Genomic DNA, 26,405 nt, shown 5'->3' with positions numbered 1-26,405 from the left:
ACTTGGTTTAATGCAAATGACCTTTCCATTGAAAACCCATCAGATCACTAAATATGCTGCATGGGCATTATGACCCGATCATTGAAGGGAAAAATTAGCATCAGCCGGGCTACCTAGTACTGATAACGTAAGGGAAATCATTCTGATAATCAGAATAGAAAAAACTAAATATGAAGGATCAAATTTGATCTGAATTGTCACCACAGACAAGAAAAAACAGACTTTGTGGGTCAAGCCATTCTCATTTACCATCAAATTCTAGTTATCTGCCTGGCTGTCCTTTGCGATTAGTCAACCAGCTTTTGTTTTTTTTCTCCCTGATGGTTATAATGTGTTTGATAGATCGTATTCCATAAAAGCAGCTTGGCTTTCAGTTCCACTTTAGCAAAAAGGTCTGTTTTGTGTTCAACAGGTAAACCTATATTAACATTGGCTTCACAGGGTAAGCCTGGAAATTACAATAGTCTTCCTTCTTGTTTTTGTTTTTTTTTGTACATGTTTGTTGAGATATATATATAGATATATATATATATATAGATATATATATATATATATATATATATATATATATATATATATATATATATATATATATATATATATGCGCACGCTTCAGTATTTATTTTTGGGGATTCTCTGTATCCTTTCTCATTTTGTGGTAGCTGAATTCTTAATTGTGTGCATTAATTTTTCTGCCCTGTAACTGTATAAGACCTTGAATAAAGTTCACATAGTTGATTTCATTATACTCGGGTGAACTAGCGGTTTATGTTGGTCTAAATAACTGTTTTGCACATACTGCATGGAAATAGCTATGGCAATAATCGTAGAAAGTGGATTTTTCTCCATTTTTCTCTTGCAAAATGTTGTTTCAGGGGTTGAATTCATTTCAGTCTCCCTTCTCAAACACTGATTTGTCATTGTTAGGCATGGGACACATAGATGTTGAATTGCAGACATTAGTCTGCAGTAGAACAATACTTTCTCTTCTACTTTTGCCAACCACACAGACGGTTTGCTCTAACTCATATACGTAAGTGTTCGAGTGGGCACAGACTTTCAGAACTGCCAATTGTGCCAGGTATCTGAAGCCAGAAGCCCACAGGCAAGAATGGAGGATAGTGATTTTTCCTGGTTCCGTCTTATGTGCCAGCAGCCACTCTTTAGTTAGTGCTCCTTCACTACCAAGCCCCCACCTGTTGCTCTAGTCAGCTGGGAGAAAGGGTATTTTGTACAGAAAACGGCAGTCACAGTGTTTGATATTTCAAGCAGACCGGGACGAAAATGGGCCAGATTAAAAGATGTCTACAATTATAGTAACGGGGTATTTAATAAATAGTTCTTCTACAAGTGCAGCTGCTAAGCAGATTCCCAACACATGCAAGCTAATCATCTTGCATGAAAAATAAACACAACTGGCATGATTTTCACATGTCAATGCCTTCACTGGTTATGTATGCTCAATTGTGAATATCCTCTGTCTGTTTAGATGTACGCTTTCAAAACAACAATTTTTAAATTTTTTTCTCTACAAATTAGAAACTGCCAGAGCTAATATGCCAGAAGCCTTAATACGCCAGAAGACAAGTCTGTTACTGCTCCTTCATTGGTGTTAGCAGTTGTCTACATCTACCTTTCTCTGACATGCCCACACACAGGTCAAGCTACTTTCAGTTTCCCTTAAATCACCACATTAGCTGTCAACTACTTGCATGTTAGGTGTAGAATATCACAATATTTATATATACTGTGTATAATAGAAGTTCAATTGCAGTCAGCGCTGTTTAGAATTGTTTGTGTATTTAAAATGCTTAGTGGACTACTTAATAGATCTACTTGTCTAGACATTAAGACCTCCATTACTAACTACTTTTTAGATAATTCAACCCCTGAAGTAACGCCAGGAATTGTGTGGGAGGCCCATAAAGCTACTATACGGGGTCAATTGATTAGCCAGTCAGCAGCTGCCAGAAAAAAAGCGTCTGACAAAATATCTTCTTTGCAAACTTAGACTAGCTTCACTTCTTACGCAGCATCAAACTCACTATGACCTGGTCCTACTTCCCAAGATTGCCTCACTGAAGGGTCAACTAAATACCCTCCTTTCCCATAGAGCAGCTGTCACCATGCAGAAACTCCAACAGCAGTGTCTTGAAGACCTAGGGATTGCAGTGTTTGTAGGAGAAGAGAGTGGTCAACAGTGTCAAATGCAGCCGAGAGATCCAGGAGAATTAGGAGAGAGTAATGGCGTTCAGTTTTAGCAGTGATCAGATCATTGACAACCTTGATCAACGCAGTCTCTGTGGAGTGTTGAGAACGAAAGCCAGACTGAAGAGGATCCAACAGGTTGTTAGCGGAAAGAAAGCGTGTGAGGCGAGTGTAGGCAAGTCTCTTTAGAAGCTTGAAGGGGCACGGCAGCTGAGAGATGGGACGGTAATTTGATAGAGAGTTTGGGTCGGAATCTTGTTTTTTTAGAATAGGAGTAATCCCTGCATGCTTGTATAGTGATGGAAAGATGCCAGTAGAGAGCGAGAGATTACAGATTTGAGTTAGAGGTGAAATGAGCACAGAAGACAGGGATCTACCAATTTGCGAGGGAATAGGATCAAGAGGACAGGAGGTAGAGTAGGAAGATAAGCAGAGAGTAGAAATCTCCTCTTCATTTGTGGGGTCAAATGAAGAGATGGTATCAGAGGGTAGTGGGAAGGAATTGAGCTGATGGCTTGTTGAGGAAGAGGATACCATTTCTAGTCTGATCTTGTCAATCTTGTTCTTGAAGTAGAAAGCAAGATCCTGAGCACCGATAGTAAATGGAGGGTTCGGGGTGGGAGGATTGAGAAGATATTTAAATGTATTGAAAAGGCGTTTGGGGTTAGAAGCCTGAGCATAGATAAGAGATTGGAAGTATGTTTGTTTTGCAGTGTCCAGAGCATTTCGATAGGAGTGGTAGACAGAAGTATATGTGAAGAAGTCATTAGAGGTGAGAGATTTACACCAGTGACGTTCTGCTTTACAGGACAATTTTTGAAGATTTCGTGTTGCTTTAGTGTGCCACGGTTGACATCGAAGTCGACGCGTAGTATGTAGTGTCACTGGAGCCACTTGATCAAGGGCCGTTTCTAAGGTTTGGTGAAAATGGGGTACTGCCATCTCAGGGGATGAGAAGGTGTTGGAGAGAGGTGGAAAATTGTTGAAGATTAATAGAATTCAGATTTCTGCGGGTATGAGGAGGCTTGGTAGAGTTAGACAGTAGAGAGGTTAGAGCAGTGGGGGTGAGTGAGTAGCTGATTAAGTGATGATCCGAGAGGGGGAAGGGTGTGTTAAGAAAGTTAGGAACTGAGCATAGTCTAGAGAAAACAAGATCAAGGCAGTGGCCATCCTTATGAGTAGATGATTCAATCCACTGGGAGAGGTCAAGTGAGGAGGTTAGAGAAAGTAGTTTGGAAGCAGCTTTGGAAGGTGGGTTATCAATGTGGATGTTGAAATCACCCATGATGATGGTGGGGATGTCTGAAGATAAGAAGTGAGGGAGCCATGCAGAGAAATCCTCAATAAATTGTTGGTGTGCTCCAGGGGGACGTTAGATCACTGCAACATGTAGAGAGAGTGGATTAAAAATGCGAATAGCATGTACTTCAAAAGATGTGAACGTGAGTGATGGGACATTTGGTAGAACTGTAAACGTGCACTGTGGGGAGAGAAGTAGTCCAACCCCACCTCCTTGTCTGCCTCCAGGTCTGGAGGTGTGGGTGAGATGGAGGCCACCATGGGAAATTGCTGCAGGTGAGGCAGTGTCTGATTGTATGAACCATGTTTCTGTTATTGCCAGAAGGTTATGGTTTTTTGAGAGGAAGAGATCATGAATGGAGATAAGTTTGTTAAAAACAGAGCGTGCATTCCAAAGGGCACATTTAAAGGACTTTGGAAGAGAGGGGAGACAGGTGATGTGTTTGAGGTTTGCTATAGAACGGTAGTGCTCTGATGTATGTGTGTGTGTGAGGAGTGTGGGGGACCTGGATTAGGTGATATATCACCAGCTAATAGAAGCAGAGTGAGAGAAAGATAGGCAAGGGGATTGTAAGATGTGTGACTTTATTTTCTGGCAACAGGTGGAGGTTGTACTTGTTAGAAATAATAAATAGGACAGCAGTTCATGGGGAGCTCCCTCAGCATCCCGACATCAGAATAAATTAATCGGACACATATAATGACATTTACTTGGAAGTTCAATCTTACAATCTAAGAGGTTTGGAGAAAATAGAAATGAAGGTGAACTCCCTTTTATTTTTTGGGGATTTTCAGTTTTGGGTAGAATGTTAAAAGTTTCAGATAAATGCAAAATATTTTATGTGTTCCTGCTGTTCACCTCATCTGGCAGGTTCCCCGTTGTCTAGGGTGGTCAGTGGAGGCTGTCCTCACTCAAGCCACCAGTGTTCTGCAAGAAAAAATGGTTTACGTAGCAGTTGGTATGGGGCTTCTGCTCTTTGGCAGGAAATAGGAGAGCATGATTGGGTGGATTGTGGGTACACAGGTAAGTAATATTTTGTATTTCTATAATTGCACCCAAAATTACTTTTTCAGTTTTGGGTTGAATTGGCCTTTAATTTTACTATATTGCAAGCTCATTAGTTGATTGATAAACCCATATTAAACTATATCTATGTTATTTTGCATTTAATCTCCTGTACATATCATTGTAATAGTCATTGCAAAACTAATGCTGCTTTAGCAGCAGGGATATAATGAGCAGTGTCACGAACAGCTGCCATGACTTTGGGTGTTTGTATGAGGTCACACACGATTCCAGCCCGCAGTCTCTCTCTACCTATCCACACAGGTTATAGACCTACTGAATCGCCCCCCACTCACTTCAAGTTTTGCCACCACCTATTGAATATGGGCAATAGGACCCCAATATACTGTCCCACACCGGCACACCAGGCTTCTGACTACCCACAGGCTAGCAAGGCCCACACCAGCAAACAAAGGGTTAACTCTTCACACCTTCAAACTGTTACACAAATGTAAATGCAAGCACACACACAGCTTGTTAATCAAATGTATCATTAAATCACACTGGCACTCAAAGGGTTAACTTGGTCGAGCTATATGTTTCTTAACATGTTATTGGATTCGTTAGACTCTAACGAATCCAATAGCCTGTTAAGTACTTAATTTGTGATTTCCCTTTTAATATTCCAATCCCTTCGTACTATGTCGAGCAAAATAAGAAAGTGGTCGGACGAATACGTACAATATGGATTCACGTGTATAACAGAATGTGATGGAAGTCAGCGTCCTCAATACATGATTTGCAATGCCAAGTTGAGCAATTCTAGTCTAGTGCCGGCAAAACTAAGGGAACACTTCCTAAAGCTGCATGGAGATGGGAAATACAAGAACACTACTCTGGCTGAATTCAAGGTAAGCGAGCCAGATTCGATGAAAGGGCCACTCTGCCTGTTTTCGGCTTTGTACCCATCGACAAACCCATCTTAAAAGCGTCATATGAAGTTGCGTACCTGATCGCAAAGCAGGGAAAACCACACACCATTGGTGAAATACTCGTAAAACCAGATGCATTGAAGATGGAGAATATCATGTTGGGAAAAGCTGCTGAAAATAAGTTGTCTCAAATTGCTTTTTCAAATGACACCATTAGCAGCAGAATAAATGATATGAGCAATGACATCTTTGCTCAAGTAGTTGCAGATCTGATTTCAAGCCCAGCAAAATTCAGCCTCCAACTCGACGAGACCACCGATGTCAAATATGTGGCTGTAAAGTAATTTCTTTATTTCTCTTCATGCAGCTGCTACTTCAGCCAGATGACTCAGAATACAACTCTGGACTTTAGGATCTAAATCTTCATTTTTACCCATCCTTTCCATGCTTCTCCTCCAGTAGAAGAACAGTGGATGATTCCATGACAGGGACTCCCTGTAGTTTAGGACAACTCGCAAGTGCTGCAGCAGTTCTTGTCCAGGTGTTGACATCTGGCAGAAGCAGCTCCTTTGCTATGAACTGGCCCAGTGATATTAGAATTTAAACTACTCTGTGCTGTCAAAAACTGCTACAGTGCAGGGATTCATTACATGGAAATCCTACACTTTTATTAATTGTTGAATATATATAGGCAATCGGGTAAAAATTATATATTAGGTGTTCTTAACCTTTAACTTCTTTTTTTTTCCCAGTGAGACTCATGTAGTCCTTCTTTTTGGCTGCTGTTACCCACCAATGTGAAAAAGTTCACCAGCTCTCCTTAAAACATCAAAGTGTTGTAGGCCATTGGCCACCAAGGTCATACTATACCAGGAGGGGTAAATTTATCAAGCTGTGGGTTTGAAAAAGTGGAGCTGTTGCCTATAGCAACCAAACAGATTTTAGTTATCATTAATTTAGTACATTCTACAAAATGACAGCTATAGGCAACATCTCCACTTTTTCAAGCCCACAGCTTGATAAAATTACCCCCATGTGTCCCAGCACAGGACTGCACAGAACACCCCCCCCCCCCCTCACACACTCACATCCTCACATCACAACAGGTCTGTGGTGTATAAGGTAGAATCCGCTTCTAGGAACATCTGCCTGTCTGCATTAAAAAAAACTATACCACTTTGTCTGCAGTCTAAGTCTCACTTTTGTGGGGATCTGCTTATGTTTTAATGAACTTTGACTTCAACAAAATGGCTTCTGACTGGTAGGTTAATTGGCTTCTGTACCCTAGAGTGTTTGTGTTGGTGGCAGGGTTTAGACTGTAAGCTCCAATAGGACAGGATCTGATGTGAATTATTGATTACATACTCTGTAAAGCGCTGCATAATATAAGTGGCACTATATAAATAATAATAATAATAATAATAATAATCTCTGGCTCATTCTGCATTCATATATACATGTTTTACTGTTTTGAAATCCTGACTTTGCATTTAACCTGTTTCTGTGCAATATTAAGCAAAAGCAATCTGGACTCTGAGGCAGAAATGTGTTCAGCTTAATTTGTTTTCCTATGACCATGCATTTGTAAGACATTTAAAACTGCGCTGCCATCTAGGAAATATTTTTTCTATGGCGGGCCCTCCTCCTAACCAGAGCAAAGGACTTTGGCTAGTGAGAGGTGGGCCACATTAAGAAAAATGTGTCCTAAGTGGTAATTCTGCATCATTATCTCATTCTTACAGTGAACTGTTTTTAGCAAAACACTGCATGTGGCAATGTGGTTAGCCAGTTTGCAGTTTTAAATCAAATTGCCCCTAAAAACACTCGCAGCCATAGCTCAGGAACATTGGAACCTACAAATGCAAACTATTTGTATTTTAATTGTTCCTGGCTGGACAGTGCAGAAGATAAAAATGTTCTTATCTATTTTTGGTATACTACTGTATACTAAGCGATATGGCAGTTATACTAAAGGTTGAATTATGAAGCTTAGTTGAACCCTCAGTTTTTTTAACCCATTTTTTTTGTCTTTCGGTATGCTGAAGGATGTTCTAAAATCAGAACCTAGCTGTTTGTTCTGCTCCATCAGTCACGATAAGTGCATTCTGTCCTGGTATATTTGTTAAGCTGGAGTATTTGAATGAGGCTGTGATACTTCTGCTTTGTTTCTGTTATCACCGCTTTACCAAAAAAGCATTTAAACACTTCAAAAGCCTTATGTGTGCTGGATCTTTTCAGTGCGAAATGCAGTTCCCCGGAGAGACAGAAATGCAAGCAACCAGTCATTGAAATGGCCTATTAAGGATAAATAGCAAATGGTATGCAAGAAAGTGTTATTTAAATCACCTTATCAATGCAATCGGCGTCCTTTTGTACATTATTAATGCCCCAAAGCCATTCAAAGGTGTAATTTTATTTATATTGTGGCAGCAGTGTATACAGTGCTTTCAATTATTGGAATATTTAGAAATCCTTGTGCTGTGACAAGCAGTTTCGATGAGAGCAGATGGCTATATTAACAAGGTGAAAGTCAGAAATGTGCCCCAAGAGCTTGCAATCTATATTATTAGAAATTTGTATGTTCAGTGAGATTAGTTGTCTGCATGGACAAATGTAGTTTTACTTCTTTCAATGAAATGTTTGAGAGGTTATAATAAATGATGGAACACTTCAAAATATAATGTGAAATAATGGCTATGAATGCAAAAGGATTCGTAAACTGGAAAGGGAAGTTGCTAAATACAAAAATAGCTGCTAAAAATATTAAATGCCTAAGCAACATTTCCAGACAAACGCTAGAAATGCTTGAAAAGATTGTGATACAAGGGAGGGGGCCTGAATTTCTGCCAAGAAAGAACAATAGCTTGAAGTCAGTGCTGGTTTACGATATTAGTGGACCATAAGCAAAGATCACATTAAATTTAATTGCAAACACAATCCGTAATTTGAAACTGTATGAAAATGGGTAATAATTTCTTGAAATATCAGTAAACGACAAATTATTTTCAGTGATACATACCATACTGTGCAAACATTTCTTTAATTGTTTTGAAATGATTGAGGCTAAATCAGAAGTCTGTTAGTATTATTCTTGAGCATGAACTGGATTTACGCTTAGGTCTGTAGGTTAGGTTATTGCTTGGTCTCATATTGGGGTGAAAGCTGCGTAGAGGTTTATATTAAGGACTTGTTTCAATATTCCTGAAATACAGTGGTTAGGAGAAAGGTGGACAGAGTAAGGTTTGAGCTTTGGTTTTTTTTCCAGCAAATTATTTATTTGTAGTCAAATTGATGGATTTGTTAGGATAAATTAATGGGTTTGCTCTAATTAGGTAAACATTGCAAAAAAAAAAAGAATCACTTTAAAGTAGACATTATGTATACTGGACATAATGTATTTCAAAAGAAAGTTATTTCTCTCCTAGGAAAAACAATATACATTTTTTTTCTAGTTTATCAAAGGGAAGTTAATATTGGGGATAAGATTGAAGCTCTTTTATGACCTCTCCCAGCCATTGTTCATTATTAGAAAGTCCAATGGTGGACCCAGTGCAAATGCCCCTTTTGTCCCCTTATTAAAATCAACCTGCTTGTATCTAATTAACTAGTAACGTGTATATGCAATATAAAATGTATTTACCACATTTTTTACTTTAATTTTAAATATTTGTCATGAGTGTGGTTTGACTTTGGCATGGCAGTGCCAATGTTCATCCATGGTCAGACTAGTTACATGCCTTCTGAGGAAATGTTAGTTTGTTAATGATTTTGTTGTTGATGAACATAGGCGAAACATGCTGGATTTTTTGTAAATAGTGGCAAGTGAAATGTGAATAAATAGGTATTTGCTTTGTTTTCTTGCCATTTATTGCACTTATTTGCTATTTTATTTGCTAATAAACCAAGCAACCAAATGCTTCACTGGCATTTAAAGCCTTCCACCTTGAATCACCAAACCACTAATTAAAATAATTTTTAATCGCCTGATGAAAGTTTTTTTGTTTAGAAAACTCTTATCTAGTTAACACTTCTTTACCTGATACTTATATTTAACATTTGTTCCAGGATTACTGCTATTGATAATTTTTGGCAGCTATCAGTATTTTATTATGCTGTAACTGTAAATGTGTTTTGATAATGCTTCATCACATGGATGGCAGATGTTGCAGAATGAGCTTAAAAACATAGAACTTTGAATTTTATGGCCAAAAAGAACCTACCTCTCCATCTAATCTAGACATGCAGTTCTGAGTCTTCTATGCATATCATCATCATCACCATTTATTTATATAGCGCCACTGATTCCGCAGCGCTGTACAGCGCTCATTCATATCAGTCCCTGCCCCATTGGAGCTTACAGTCTAAATTCCCTAACATACATACATACACACAGACAGAGAGAGAGAGGGATTAGGGTCAATTTTGATAGCAGCCAATTAACCTACCAGTATGTTTTTGGAGTGTGGGAGGAAACCGGAGCACCCGGAGAAAACCCACGCAAACACGGGGAGAACATACAAACTCCACACAGATAAGGCCATGGTTCGGGAATTGAACTCATGACCCCAGTGCTGTGAGGCAGAAGTGCTAACCACTTAGCCACCATGCTGCCCTGTAAACATTTTCATCATATTCCACATGTTTTCTCTGCTGGGACTAAGCGTATTGGTGTCAGGTATATTGTTAATTCATGTTCCCAGACTGACCCCCCACATTACCCTTTTCCTCACTTGTTATATATATAGTATTCTGACTCTTCAATCTGATTTGCTTGATTTGGTACCAGGGGTCTTATCACACTGACAAAGGCATGTAGACAGGGGTACAAACATCTACTTTTTTTCCATACTCACATAGGCATTTTTCCTGTGTTGATTACATTTTTGGTAATACAAGCTTCAATTCTAATTTAGCATACTATATTTTTGGTCGGATCATGATTTGGTACGTAGTTCGGGTCTGTAGCTGCTCAAGGTAAAAGATTTCTTTGGTGAATTTATGGATGGCTCCTCATGGACCTGGATTGTGTCTGCATAATGCAGTGATAGCTGCCTGCTTATTTCAGCCATAATATGACAGCATCTGTTCACTCCGCAGAGATTTAGATGGTGCAGAAAGCCTATATTAGTTCATTTATTGCATTTGTCTTGGACACCTTCCATAACCTAAAAACATACTGGTAGGTTAATTGGCTGCTGACAAAAAAAAAAATCACACTAGAATATGTTTGTTAGAGAATTTCAGACTGTATGCGTCACTGGGTATCGTGAATGATTTAAGTATTCTCTGTAATACCCTGTGTAATATGGGTCCACTATATAAGTAATTAAATAAAATTTAAATACTTTTTCCCCACAATATTCCAAATGGAGTTTGTTGGCCCATTCGTTGATGCAATTCACAAGTATTTAAGGATCCTCGGGCCTTTCTCAATCTTCCATTTTATAAGAGAGCCCCATCCACATTCTCTGGGACACATGAAAGGGTAGCCCCCCTCCCCACCTGCATTTTTCATAACTGTCACAGAGCTCTTTTGGCAAAAAAAATCACACCCTGAAAGTATTGAACATGATAGCAGGACATAATGGTCTAAGCCTGTTTGCTGATCTAATATTGACGGTCAATTGGCAATTAACTGAATTTCATGCAAGCCGTCTCAGTACTAAAGATTAATGTAGATAAACTGGAAATACTGCATTGTAATGTCTCGCCTCACAGGAATGTATAGAAGTCAATATATATAAATTTTGGGTACCAGTTGAACATGAGTCTACAGTCTGGTAAACCAGTTATTTTAGATACACCTTGCCTTATTTCTCCCCACCCCTCCTCTTTTTATTATTACCTAATATTCTCATAGCAAAATCTTATACCTTGCAAAGATATTTTCTATCTATGTATGTTCCCCAATTACAGTTTTTTATTGTTGTTTATTTTAAGTCAAAAACGATAACAAGGTTTAGAAACACAAAAAACCAAGTGTGCAAGACTGTATTCTTGTATTAATCACATACAGTTAGTTATGTTACCATTGAGCACATTAAGGGGAATGATGATCAAATAAAGTTTATATGTATAGTTTTCAGTATGGTTAATGTAACTTTTTTTCACTGTAAGCATTGCTTTAAGTGGGGCGGTATGTGTCGGTATGACATACCGCCACTTCTTTGCACCACTTCCTTACATCACACTGCAGCCTCCTGCACCTTGCTTTATACTGGCACATATTCTCCCAACTTGCTATATATTTAACTAGTGCTACTCTTGTACTAGCTCCCGAGAGGAGTACTAGCCACAATGTGCTATTCTGGGACCAGCTTTATGTGTGGGTGACCTCCATCCTGATTTCACTGAGGCCATGCTTTATGAAAAGTTTAATCCAGAAGAACCTGTTTTATCTATATGAGTCTGCAGGGACATGATCACAAGGAGGTCCCTGGGTTATGCCTATGTCAACTTCCTGCAACCTGCAGATGGCGAGTATTTGAATGCTTCTCATGCAAATATGTATAAAAGCCATCACAGTTGCCACTCTTCTCATTGTAATATCGTTCATAATGCTTAAAGTTAAGAAAGTGAAGAACTAGGAAAATTAAACTCTTTCTGCAGTCACACCTATTTACTTTAATGGTTTTTATGATAACGCCCAGTGCTTCATGATACTATTTTGTCTTCCATTTATTCTTAGTCAATATTGGGACTTTTGGGAATGATCTTTTGTAGTGGTACAATTCAGATTTGATTTGTGCGCCTTTTTGAAGGATAGGAAAGGGCAATAATAGAAAGTACTGTATTTGAGGAGTGTTTTCTTAGACTCGTGTAGTGCTATGCGTTTCATCCGAGGGATTTCTGACATGCACCCAGGGCCGGCAGAATTCAAGGTAAGCAAGGCGTACAATGGTTGTGGTGCTCCACTCTGTCTGCCTTCCCCGCTTGTCCACCAGGCCAATAAAAAAAAATAATGACTAGGTACTGCATCTGGCGCCGACCCACTCCTCCCTGCTCCCTTCTTGTCTGTGGGGCGTGACGTCCGGCTGTCGGTGAGAAGCGGCGCAGAGAGGAGCCAGAACACCGGAGACGACAGAAGAAAAGAAGGTCATAGAAGCACAAGTAAATAACTGAGGGGGATACAGTGTGATGAAGGAAGTACACTGTGCTGGAAGGGGCACGGGGATAAAGGAAGGGGCACAGGGTGATGATAGAGGGGCAAAAGTGTGAATAATAGGAACAGGGATAGATAGAGAGGAGCAAGGGAAGAGCGAGAGAAGCAGGATGTGGGGCACAGGTAGCAGGTAGGGAGGGAGAGAGGGGATACCTGCAATGAAGATAGGGGGATATAGGAATGGAGATAGGACACTGATAAGGGAAAGATAAAGGGTTATGTGCAATTTATAAGGGAGATATTTTGAAAAGTTTTATTATAATATAGGAGATATGAGGGAAAATGTAAGTACACAAAGGAGACAGGAGAGACACAAAGGAAAGGTAATTGGACACAGGAGAGGTGAGGGACACAAGGTAGATAGCCTTGTTTCGCTTAATATGATTTATATTATACTATATAGTGTTAATAGTGAAATTAAGTTTAGATGCATATTAAGTCCCTAAAATCCGACCGTTCATTTCAAATTGAAAGTTCCATGCCAGCACTTCTAAATTTCCACTTCTACTACTGACTGGAAGTATAAAGAGTTGACCACAGTAAAAACTCAGTTAATGTCTTTCTCATCTGTTTTGAAATAATAATAATAATAATAATAATAATAATAAAAAAGAAAAAAAAATAGCCTTAAATAGGCTGTGTGGAAAGTAGCAAAGATAACATTAGACAATATTTTATCAATATAGGGCATTTATATTGCTATACAGGCAGTGTGGGCTTATTCCTTTTTATATTGCAATACAGGCAGTGCGGGCTTATTCCTTTTTATATTGCCGTACGGGCTTATTCCTTTTTATATTCTGCTCTGACGCAGTCTGCCATTCTGTAATTTTGTTTGTAAAATAGTGGCATTCATTAATTAAACTTACTGTTACATATTTTATATTTTTTTTGCTTCATGTATATTTTATAAGCTTACTTACTGTCTTATGTTAAACTTATAGCTTCCTGGTCTTCATAATTTGTATACATTTGCGGCATTTAATCAGACTACTTTTGATTGCATTGCAGCTGCTGAGCACCTAGCAGTATTTATACTGTGGTGTATTTTCTTAAACTTTTGCTTGGTTGAATATGCTTGACTTCTAATTAATAATTTCACTTAAATTATTCTTTTTGGCGTCTTCTAAAATTGTGTGTGTTATTGTGAGATGTTTCAGAATATTTGTTTCATCATGAGGGAGGTGGTTGTTCTGGTACACTCCAGACTGCAGTGCTCTTTTTGCGGTCTAAAATGGCAGATAACGGATAGCAGTTACTTGGAGCTGCATAACAAATTTACATACAGAGCTATTTTCAGAAAGTGCAAACCACATGCTGGGTTCATTTCTGACTAGCTTTTGTCCATTTATTCCAGCCAAGAACAATCTTTAGTGACATAGTACACTACAGAAAGGCTACAGATTAGAACTGTATATATGATATATAGATATATATATATATATATATATATATATATATATATGTATATGTATGTATGTGTGTGTGTGTGTATTTACATAAAATATGGACTCACAAGAATGCATAAATGGTTGATATGCTTCTCTACCCTTTGTTTCTATGCCTGCATTCATTTTGTTTACCTTGTGTTATTTGTGTCTTGTTTCTCTCCACTTTCTGGCATTGTGGAGCATGGTGGCACCTTACAAATCAACAACAATAACACTATTTTTTTTATAGAAAAATTCTTATAAAAATCAAAATGATTAGCTTGCGCATCCCATAGTCTACTTTATGTAGTGCTAATTAGCTTGTGTATATCCCGCTAAGCGCAGTGCTAGCTGTTCAGCATTAAAATGGGGGCAGTGTTCATCAGAAAGCTGGTCCCCGCAGTTGTATTTACACTGTTGCTTTTTGCTAAAATCAAATAATATTTGTACTGATGCTTTTATGAGTTTTTCCAAATGCCTTCCCCTATAAAATAAACTCTAATGTTAGGGTTGAATTGGAACAAGCCATGTTGCCCTTTTTTTTTTTTTTTTTTTCAAACTCCATTTAAAAGGCAGGGCCGTAACTAGGGCTGTGCGACAGGAGCGACCGCCCAGGGCGCAACTCTGAAGGGGGGCGCAATTTAGGAATATTGTAGGTTAAAATTGAGGGCTAGGGGGGTGGCATTCGTCTTTCTTGCCCAGGGCACTAGAATTATAAGTTACGGCTCTGTTAAAAGGTATTAATACATTATTTATATGTACTGACAAGTTGCACAGTTTCTTACTTATGCTGAGTTAGAGCTTTTTAAAGTGGATGGTATATGCAGTCTATTTGCACATTACAGACAATTCCTTGATAAAAGCTCTTCACTTTATTTACAGAGTCAGCATCTTGGCATGTGGTACCAATTCGCCACCGTGTACAAGCAGTGTTCTTAAGATTCACTGATATCACTTGTGTATCAGTCAAATGTTTAATAGAGTCCAGTCAGTCAACTTTTAATTAACAATATAATTGCTTTTAATTGGCAAGCTGAACATTTTATTTAGAAAGAAAGTACAGATCAGTGCTACTACTAGCGGTTGTGACCAGGTCATGTGAGCTGTTTGAAGTGTGGAGTTCACCGAGCTCTGTGGTTACGGAATAAAGAAAAGTGTCTTCGGTGCTTTTAAGCTACGATTGGTCTGTGTAAAAGGAACTGTGGTTGCGTCTCACATGCGCACGCTGTCCTCTTATTCTGTTCTCGGATACACTCGTTATAAAACTCGCACTTTTATGCACTTTTCCTTACACAAGGTTACCTTACTCAGTCTTTTGACCACATTAAATAACACTTAAGCTTTACAGAATTATTTATCCAATAAACACTGTATCTCAACAGTTCTTCCCAGTATATATTTATTATAAATAACCAATACTCTCAACATATGTATTTAAATTAAAGTATTTTACTGTTAACACAGAAAAGCTTGCATTCACATTTTACACATAATATCATAACGTTGTGCAACATAACATAGTATATCAATACAAAAATTAACCCTAGGCTCACCACCTTTATTCCTTACACTATCCTAGCTTTACATATATATCAATGATGAGAATTAGTATTTATAATATTGATATCACAGGTGTCAAACAATATATGAATATAAATAGTCAAGTCAACATTACAAACACATATAGCGATATATATATATATATATATATATATATATATATATATATGTATATATATATATATATGTATATATATATATATATATATCAATGATACTTATCAAATCCTTGTATCCTGGACCCAACTCTTTATCTGCAATGTAGGGAACGTTCCTGTAGTATAGGACCCTTTTCTGTAGCGTAGTGTAGGTTTTCTGTAGTATAGTGTGTTCCTATCCTTTGCTGTAGTGTCGAGTAGTATAATATATATTTTCTGTAGTGTAGTGTGTCCCTAGTAACCCTTTTCTGTAGTGTAGTGCTCGTTGTCCAGGGGCAGGCAGGCAGAGAGAGAGAGAGGGGGAGTCCCGGGTCTGGCTTTTATAGTCCAGACCTAGAAACTCCCAGCCATCATCACCCCTGTGGGCCAGGGGTGATGATGGCATCACCCCTGGCGTCCTCCCCCACTGTGCGCGTGCCGACTTGAGTCAGCACGCACAGTGGGGTTCCTTGTTGTGACTGCACATGCGCAGATGGACGTGAATAAAAGCAACAAAACGCTTATCTCTTGAAGGCCAGGACAGCACATTTGTTGACTGGTTTCGTTTCATGAAGTGTACCAGCACATCTTGTTTTTCCTCATTACATTGAATGATATACCCAATGTACCAGATGTTATCATACACTGCTGCTATGTATGTTAGAGGTTGCAGATCACTTTTGTCTACATTTTTTGTGACTGTGGTCATGGTGACACTAACTCTGGTTCCTGCTGTCTTTATGTGGTCTGATGACTATCGATATATGTGTAGCTCATCATTACTAATAGGCCGAAATCTGTGATGAGAACGTGTTCCTGCCACAGTCTTTGCTGTTTCTAGACGGCTATGACATTAAATTCTTCTGCAGTCTGCTTAATTGTCCAGCTGTTTGGTGCCAGAGTTTCTTTTATTACTTCTTGTCGTGGCGCCTCTTCACACTTTTGCTTTAATTCATATATCACACTTGTAAATCATCACAACCGGAACATTTGCTTACTTTCTGGGTTGATTCTAGTGATGTGCTAGGAAGAGACAACATGTCAGTAAGCTTCTCTTGAATGGCTGTACTTGCCTGCTGGCATATTTATGTCTGTCTGTTCTTTACAGTGTAACAGTTGAATTCTGCATTTCGGGCAAAGTTTCTGTCCTGGCTTAATAGCAGCATGAAGCTGACAGTCACCATGTTCTTTGGCCCACTTCAGTAATTTTTTTACGCTTTTTCTGGCTCTTTTTTTGCGAGACAAGAATGGATTACAGCATGTGTTCTGAAATTCTTAATATCTTAGCAGCAGAAGCTTTTCATGATGGTAGCAGACTGAGGTTTCAGGATCATTGGTTACTGCATTTGAAATTTCAGTTCTCAGAATCAAAAAGTTCTTTTTCTTCATCTGTAAAGTGGTCCCAGCTATGTAATCCAATGGTTTTTGAGTAAACAGTAATATGGCAGTCCGTATTTAAAAGACTACCAAATGTGCACTTTTCAATAGCAGCTGCCATGATGGACTATCTTTCTGTGTCTCCCTCTCTCTTTTTCTCTGGACAGTTTCAGTTTTGGTCTCTCTAAAAGGAATCCCCTTCCCATCAGTTTCTGTTTGTTTCATTTCCTGTATGGGAGTTTTATCCCATTGCCTCAGTTTAGTTCACTTTTCTGGTATGGTTTTTAACAATGTGTAAATTATGTATGCTGTATACCAGTAATCGAGCATCAACTTAATTATTTTTTTTTCTCTACTATGAAACAAAGTACACTGCTGATTTTTTTTTTTCGTGGTAGTAATGTATACCTTAATATAATGTAATGTAACCTTTTTTAAACACCCCCCCCCCCCCCCCAAAAAAAAAATGGGAACCCTAATGTTGATTGAACCTAGCGTTTTTAATTCTATTCGAAAAACGTGCGTTTTTGCCTTAACGCAAAACGTGAGGCAGATAAAGTAATTTGGTTTGGATTCGGGAGGAAGAGTTACATTAGGGGTCCAAATTTTCTGGTGATTCCTTAATAAACACCCCTGATACTTCAAATAAACTGGATAAAGAAGCCGCAATTAGTAAATTATTAAATTGAAAAATCAATATTTAATCAACTAATTGTCAGGCAGTCGAGATATTTGGCAGAAATAGTTGTTTTGACATCCTCTCAACTCAAAAAAATTCGAACAAATCTGAGATGGGTGGTGGACATCTAATTTTTTTTTTGTGGTGATCTGATGTAGAATGACCCAGTATTAGTCACATTGATCCCAGTCTCAATCAGACCCTACTGAAGTAGCGGCATCATGGTTTTTTTTTTCCTCTCTTTTTGACTCGTATTTGAAATAGTGTCTGTATTCGTGTAGTACAGTTGTGTAATGTTTTATTCCAACACATTTCATCCGTATTGTGGACTTTCTCAAGGGAAATAGTCAAGATTGACTGAATTTGCTTATGTGGCTAGCTTTTACCTGTTAGCTAGCCATTCTAGGTGCAACATGAATAGCTTGACTGATCTAACAATGACTGTATAATGTCACTTGCCTATATTTTGAATCAATATAAATATATCTATACTGTGTGTTTTATATTCTTTTCCATATTTATGCTGTAGAAAGGACTGCGTGTGATTGTATCTCTTGTTTTTCTTGTGGATTCTATGACTGTTCACAATACAGCTAGGCAACTCCCAACTATAGTATTCTGTGTTTTTTTTTTTGTTCCCCCAGGCTTGTCTTTCTACCCTCTGCGCCTTGTGCCTTAAACTGTTTACTTCATCTATTTCCCCATGTGAATACGGCAACACTGTTCTTTCTGTTCATGTAACACTGAGGGAATTGTGTTTTAGAATGATCTTGTTTCTGTATGTAAAGCTGGAGATAAAATCTACCCATTCTCAGTGCCCCATTTTAAAGCCGAGTTATTGATTTAATAATTTCATGGTGGTAATAATTTGGCTTTGTTTAAGTATAAAAAAAGGTTTTTGAAAAAATAGAATACTACAATAATGATAGTTAAAACTGCACACATAGTAAAGCTTTAATTATTATGCTCTCCCTACTCACCTGGTTAAAATCTGGAGAGGGTGGGAGAAGACAGGTGGTGAGCAGCACAGTGGCGAAGTGGTAGCACTTCTGCCTCACAGCACTGGGGTCATGAGTTCAATTCCCGACCACGGCCTTATCTGTGCAGAGTTTGTATGTTCTCCCTGTGATTGCGTGGGTTTCCTCCGGGTGCTCCGGTTTCCTCCCACACTCCAAAAACATACTAGTAGGTTAATTGGTTGCTATCAAAATTGACCCTAGTCTCTACCTGTCTGTCTGTCTCCCTCTCTATGTGTGTGAGTGTGTGTCTATATTAGGGAATTTAGACTGTAAGCTCCAATGGGGCAGGGACAGATGTGAATGAGTTCTCTGTACAGCGCTGCGGAGTCAGTGGCGCTATATAAATAAATGATGATGATGAGGATGATGAGCAGACCAGAAAAAGCAGCAGTCAAAAGATTGTGGATTGTGCCTGTATTTCAGCGAGGGGGAGGGGCAACTATGTAAAATTTTACCTAGGTGCTAATACAACTTTTAATATGAATATCTGATCACTTTGTCGTAAATAGGTTCAACTATAGGGTACATAAGCATGACAGAGCAATTTAAGCAATATAAACACTAGTGTTTGGAGAGTGCTAGCGTTCAAAGCGCCCTTAAAATGGCATTGTTAAAGATTTTTTTTTTCTTTTTTTCTTATAGATGTTTTTATATTTGAAATCATACTGTAGCCATTTCTTGCTCTCAGGCAGAGAAGATGAAATGTGATCTGTCCACTGGGACGTATCTGATCATAATAATCACTACTGATAATAATAATTATTTATTTCCCTTCCATCACAGCCACAACGGGAAGATAAGACACAGCTGCTGGATATTGCATAATCTTCTGAGACCTGGTTTTTCCGTGTGAAGTGGTAATCAGACTATGCACTAACTAAGCAGGTAAGATTGGTTAATAATGAGGTTAAGTTTAACTGTAATAAGTTGTGCTTGCATTTTTGTCTCAGGGTGTAGTCAAGTTGATTGTAAAAATGTGCAGTAAAAAATGTTCATAAGAATTGTAAAACACAGTTTTGTGATATATCTATTAGTTAATTGTATGTTACAGTTTAAGTAGCAGAGATGCATTAGAATTCAGTGTTCTGAGAATGATACTGTGACTGGATCACTTATAAATAACTTATGGTATAAATTTATTTAAAAGAAATAGCGCAGGGCGCTTATTTATATCATTGCAATGTACTGATTTTGCTATATCGTGTGGCACTTTGTAGAGGAATGGCATTCATTTCTGAGGTATTCATTTCTGATGCAATAAGCATTTGTTTAGGAAGTCTTTTGTGTATTTTGGTAGAGGAAATGTCTTATTTGGGTTTTTAGTAACGTTGCTCGAGGAAATCTTCAACTAGACATATGTGAGGAGGGAGTCTGTTTTGTGGATAGCAGGAAATGCTTAATAAGTTTATTCAATGTGAGTGACCAACACGCAGGGAGTCATTGTCTGTATCCTGGTTAAAGTGAAAGGAAATCTCTGATCAATTGGATTCGGGATATCGCTGAAAAATTTAAATTTTGTTAAGTATAGATTGAATTTAAATCCATGTTTGGCTAAACATATTGCATCCTATTACTAAAAATAACTCAGACTTCAGAGGGCTGGCTTACCCTATGAGGCTGTGTCCAAAACTGTATAAAACAGCACTGGTTGGTACTGAATGTATCATTCTTGTGCCATCTGACCTGATCACTGGTACCTTCAACCAGTGTGAAAGCAAATAAACATGACTTGCTTCAAACACCTGCTTGAGAACTTCTCCATGCTGAAATTCCTGTGACCTACAGACCCAAAATCTAATCCGTTCTCGGCTGTCTGAGGTTTGGACCCAGCTTTCAATCACCACCGCTCTGCCCACTACCCAGCAGCTCTGGCCAGCGTGATAGGCCAGGTGTGATACATCTACAGCACCCTGATCCATACTAAGAGGTCAGGGTTGTGACAGGATGGACCGCCTATGCCACCCTGTCTGTTGTTGCTGAGAACCAGCTGGGCTTACTTTGCCACCGTTCCCTTTAGTTATCCCAAATGGGCCCTTTTAGGAGGGGCTTATAATGCTGCCACCACTGGACTCCTATACCGGCATCCAGAACGGGGTTTCTTCTGGGTCACTGACGCTGCTAGCGTGTCTCGTTGCTGGTGTACCTGGGCTGGTTACTCCGGACCTCTTACTATGGATCCGGGTTGCTGTGAATGGATCCCCCCTGGCCTATCACATGGACCAGGGCTGCTGGGTAGCAGACAGAGCGGTGGTACTGGAAACGCTTGGGTCCAAAACCTCAGAGACAGCCGGAGAACGGATTAGGTTTAGGGTAGATCACAACAACGATATTAAAGGTGGTTCCAAGCAGGTCCTTGAAGCAAGATGTTTATTTGCTCTCACCGATTAGAGGTATCGTTGAACTCAGAAGAACACTTACATGCTCACACAGCTCATCTTTTATACAGTTCAGAAATAGTCTATTTTTAGAATCGGGATGTAACCCTGCTTAGCAAAACATAAATTTACATGCATTGCAAAGCTAACGATATTTACATTTATCTGTGTTGTCCTACACCTGGTTTTCAAATGCAGAGAAACCAGGAGCCAGTCTTAATTAAAAGTTCCTGCCTTCAATGTTGGACCTTCACACATCAAAAGATCTAATTAACACGTGGCCTTTCATCACACCGTTCGGAATACATATTCACACAGAACAACAAAACCCAAAAAAAGCTTTTTTCCTACATCACAATACACAAGAGGCTTTGTAAACACAGGCTCATTGTATCAGATATATGCATCAGAAATAAGGCATCTCCTTTAGTAAGGTTAAACAAGAGACAAATTTCTTCCCCTGGTCTCAGAAATAACTATCTCCTATCTCACAATATACCCACACAAAATCAAAATAAGTGCAAGCGCAACTACATAAATAAGTGCCTATGCAATTATATAAATATGCGCTCTGCGGTATTTACCTTCAATAAATTGATACCATAAGTCATTTTATAATTAATCCAGTCACATGGGTACCCTAGCAGTGACAATTACCCAGAAGAAACCTGGTTCTGGATGCCAGTAAGGAGTCCACTGGTGGCAGAATTGTAAGCCCCTCCTACTGCGGTTAGAGGGCACATTTGGTATAGCGGAAGTGAACGGTGGCAAAGTTAGCCCAGCCGGTTCCCAGCAACAACAGGTGGTGTGGTATAGGTGGTCCTTCCTGTCACAGATACTATACAATGGACTCTCGTGCATTACTACTGATTATTGTATGGAAGGTATTTTTCATCTCCAGTAAAGTGGACTTCTGTTTCCAAGGTCATACTTTAAAATAGTCTTTAAATCTGCTCTTCTAACTACAGAAATGCAAGTTATCTGACCTTCACAGCAGGTGTACAGAAATAGTTATTTCTTTAAATAATCATTTCCAAGTGATGTTTGTTCTTCCACTTATGTTTTATTCTTGTGAACAAGAGCAATAAAAGTGTATTTTTAGGTATTATTTTAGGTATTTTTTTTTTTGCTTTATGACTTCTTTGCTCCGTTGTGTGTATATATACTAACTAATAGCAGTCCAATACTTGATCACAAAAAGCATAATTATTTATACAGTGGGTTTCGTTTGTAAACGTTTTGGATCTTAATTTTAAATTCGCTATGTTGGGCATTCCAGAATAGATACTTTCTTTTTCTTCTTTTGTATTTATTTATTTTTAGAGCTGCACTACCACCTACTGTAGAATGTTTAATAACTTGGAAATCAATGCCATTCACCACTTGGAAATGAAGACAGGGGAAAATATATGAGCGTTGGGATTATTCACAACCTACAATATCTTGATTTTTTTGTTTCAGCTGGGTGGTTGTGAGAGAAAGAAAGGAGTAATGAAAGCAGCCCTCAGCAACCATAGGGCAGGAGCACAATAGTAACATTTTATTTCAGTAGGCTGTAGTGCAGCTTTAAGATGAGGAAAATTATTGGTATGTTAAGTTTCATTGCTTACTGTCTAGCTGCTTCCTTACACTTATTTGCACTCGTCCCTTAGAAGACTCATACATTTCATTCAGGATGTTTTAACTGCAAATTATGACTTCCAAATTAATATGACTCTAAAAATGGCTTTTTATGTGTAGATTAATCTGAAAATGGTGTTTAAAAAGTTGCATTTCCATTTTATCTAGTCAACTGAAATATATTGTGCCTGATTCATTAAGGAAAGTTAAGCAAAAGTAAGCAAGTAATGCAAAACCATGTTGCATTGGAGGGGGGGGGGGAGTAAATTTAAAATGTGATGGAAGATTTATAGTTGGGGTAGGGCATGTCCTAGATCAGCTTTACATTTCAGTGTACAAATAAGCTATCAAGTATTTGTGTGCTACATAAAAAAACAGCCAGTATTTTCCTGATGTGCAAAATAGTAAACTCATTTGCACCCCTTGCATTGCAACATGATTTTGTCTACAAAACTTGAGTAAATGAACTCAATTTTTTTTCTTAACTTTCTTTAATGATTCAGAACCATGGTTAACATAGCTGAAAGAATTCCCAGGCGCAAATGGGGCATTGTAAAAGTATGTCAGCAAGAACTGTGTAGGTATGTGGGGATCTGTACTGTATATACAGATTAGAGTTACAAATAATCAATACAAAGCCCATGTAATTAATTTAACCATGTGTAATAAACAGTAAATCATGCAAGTAAATTACATCAGTGAACTGGTAGAAGGAAAAAAATTATTTAAATATAAAATCAAAAAGGAACAGGGCAGTCTCTCAGTTGTACCGATTTTGTACACCATTAATATGTATTACCTTTGGTCAATTAATATAAGTCCTGCTACGAACCGATGTGAGAAAAAATCCCTTAGTTGTCCAAAAAGTTATATTTTGCCAAATAGTCCACTTGTTAGGCTGTGGTGCTCTGGTGGTTTCAATCACATGTAGTAATGAGGTAAATCTACTGTTCGTTCCTATGTAAGTCTGTCAATGCACGAGTATCGGGCACAGTTTGTAAATAGATTTTGCACACGGAGTACCTTGCAGCAGCCGCTAGTTTATGCAGGATGGAGGTGATCGACAAAGTCACCTGGATAGCTGCCTTGGAGGCCTGGACTACGTTTTGCGTCCTTCTGCTTTGCTGGCCGCCTATTTTCGCTGCACAAATGTATCCCTGGGTGCCGGGTCCTGTGAAGAGTTCTGCGTATGCGCATAGTGCCTGGGTGCTTCAACCTGAATGTATAGAATAGATCAGTCAGCAAGACAGCCCGTGAGCTACGAATGGATTTGGAAATTGGTTTCTGCGCGTCTCGCCCTCTTGGGCTTCTTCAGGGAACATTTGGTTGGTTTGTTTAACTAGAAGGATCTATCTGTGGTCCCAGGGGCATCAGCAGGGCCTTTTTAGATCACCCACCTAGTGGAAATGCTATTGTCCCAAAGGAAAGAAAGTCTACTCAGAATAGGGGATATTTTCTCAACAAAAGAAAGAATATTAAAGCCTGTCTTTAATGAAAATACCTTTTGTGCTAACATCTTGAGATATGAAAAATTGTTAACCCTAGAAGTTAAGCAATGGTGGAAGACCACAGCATTGTGAAAGTATTTAGAAAATAATATTGTACCAAGGGGATTACAAATATCAAAGAAATCCACATTTAATCTAGACAACAGTTTATGAAAATTTGGAATGAAACACTAGACACATGCTCGTTTTCACTGATACAATTGATTATTAAAGATAGAGAACAATGTCTGGAAAAAATAGAGGAAGAAATTGCCTTACTTGAGACTAAATTCACCCCTATCAACCACTTAGAGGATTAAAAACTTGAAAAATTAACTAGAACCAAAATCCAACAGTGGTAGAAACCATAAAACTAAAAGAGAAGAAATTTCTCAGGGATGTCCGACTAAGACTCCCGATATGCTGACTCTGACCTACGCCAATCCCTAGTTAGTGCCTTCTCAGACAAGTGGAATACGGTGAATAAAAATCAGTCCCATAAATATACTTCTTTTTCTACCACTAAACTCCCAACACAAACCAAACTATTGCCCAAACTACAGATCAAGAATGGACAAACTGGTGGATACCCCCCAAATCACCACTTTTAAAAGATCTACCAAAATGAAAAAGAAATAGAAGGGTATATAAACTCGTAGACCTGAGGAATATTAAACTGGGAAGATCACCCGGACTGCATAACCATAACTACACCACAATAGCCAGGCAGGAATATAAAAAGGGAAGTCAGGAGGCAACTGCTGATTTTGTAAAAGCTAAACAAAGTTTCTTTGATAAACTCAGCTGTATAGAAGATAAGAGAGAGAGTATTGGGTATGGATCCCAAAACTTAAACCAGGAGGTTCAACAGAAGTTAGATATTTTTTTTTTAGAGTTGGTCAGGAGAGAATCCCCTCCACCTGTACAAGAACTCAGCCTGACCCCATTAGCATCATGTCTAAAAAGGAGAATGGTCACATTGAAACCAGAGGGACACGAGGAGGACGCCAACGTAGGGACAAGACCAAAATAAAGAAGATAGGTCAGGAAGGGGGAGTGTGACTGGATCACTTATAAATAACTTATGGTATTGATTTATTTAAAGGAAATAGCACAGGCACTTATTTATATAATTGCCAATGCACTTATTTTTGATATTGTGTATATTTTGATATAGGAAATCACTTTCTGAGACCAGGGTAGAAAATTAGCTTTTTCTTTTTTAACCTTGCTAAAGGAAATGCCTTATTTCTGATGTATATATCTAATACAATGAGGCTTTGTTTAGAAGGTATTTGTGTATCGTGATGTGGGGAAATGACTTGTTTGGGGTTTGTACCTTTCTTTAGGAATGTGTATTCTGCAACTGTCTGAAGAAAGTATTCATGGGAATTACACCTTTTTGACTTGCTAGCTTTCCTGTGTCTAAAACCAAGATGCAGGACATCACAGCATTTCTAGAATTTCACAGATAAGTGTAAATATTGTTAGCTTTGCAATGCATGTAAATTCATGTTTGTGTATACACATTGCATCCTGATTCTAAAAATAGCCTGTGTCCAAATCAGTATAAAAAGCACTGTCTTGTACACTGAAATGTATCATTCTGATGTTCTATCTGACCTGATCACCTGGTACCTTCAACCAGTGTGAGAGCAAATAAACATCACTTGCTTCAAAGACCTGCTTGAAAACATCTTCAATATTGCTGTATTCCTCTGACTTGCAGATTAGACCCTAAATCTAATCCGTTCTCTGGCTGTTTCTGAGGTTTTGGACCCAGCTTTTCCGGTACCACCGCTCTGCCTGCTACCCTGGAGCTCTGCTCAGTGTGATTGGCCAGGGGGGATCCATCCACAGCAATCCTGATCCATAGTAAGAGGTCCGGAGTACCGACCCAGGTACATCAGCAAGGGGGTACCCCAGCAGTGACAGTTACCCAGAAGGAACGTGGTTCTGGGCGCCATTAAGGAGCTCAGTGGTGACAGCAGTCTCCTCCTCCTGCAGCAGGAGGGGCGTATTCGGAATAATGAAAGGGGACAGTGGCAAGGTAAGCCCAGCCCGGTTCCCAGCAACAACAGACAGGGTGGCATAGGCGGTCCATTCTGTCACAG

General features: G+C 38.7%; 1 protein-coding gene across 3 annotated transcripts in view; it reads left to right on the top strand.

Moving 5' to 3' along the window:
• FUT8 (fucosyltransferase 8) overlaps positions 1-26,405 on the top strand; it is a 230,499-nt gene that overhangs the window by 58,586 nt on the left and 145,508 nt on the right. For 2 of the 3 annotated variants that reach the window (XM_075192545.1, XM_075192546.1), the window contains exon 2: positions 19,593-19,694. The gene's annotated coding sequence lies outside the window, so the exon portion shown is untranslated. Of the gene's footprint in view, positions 1-19,592; positions 19,695-26,020; positions 26,342-26,405 lie in introns of all 3 variants that reach the window. The other variant, XM_075192547.1, reaches the window with a different exon arrangement.

The sequence above is a fragment of the Mixophyes fleayi genome, chromosome 12 (assembly GCF_038048845.1).
Source record: "Mixophyes fleayi isolate aMixFle1 chromosome 12, aMixFle1.hap1, whole genome shotgun sequence".
Lineage (NCBI taxonomy): Eukaryota > Metazoa > Chordata > Amphibia > Anura > Limnodynastidae > Mixophyes > Mixophyes fleayi.
This window is presented reverse-complemented; position numbering and strand designations above follow the sequence as displayed.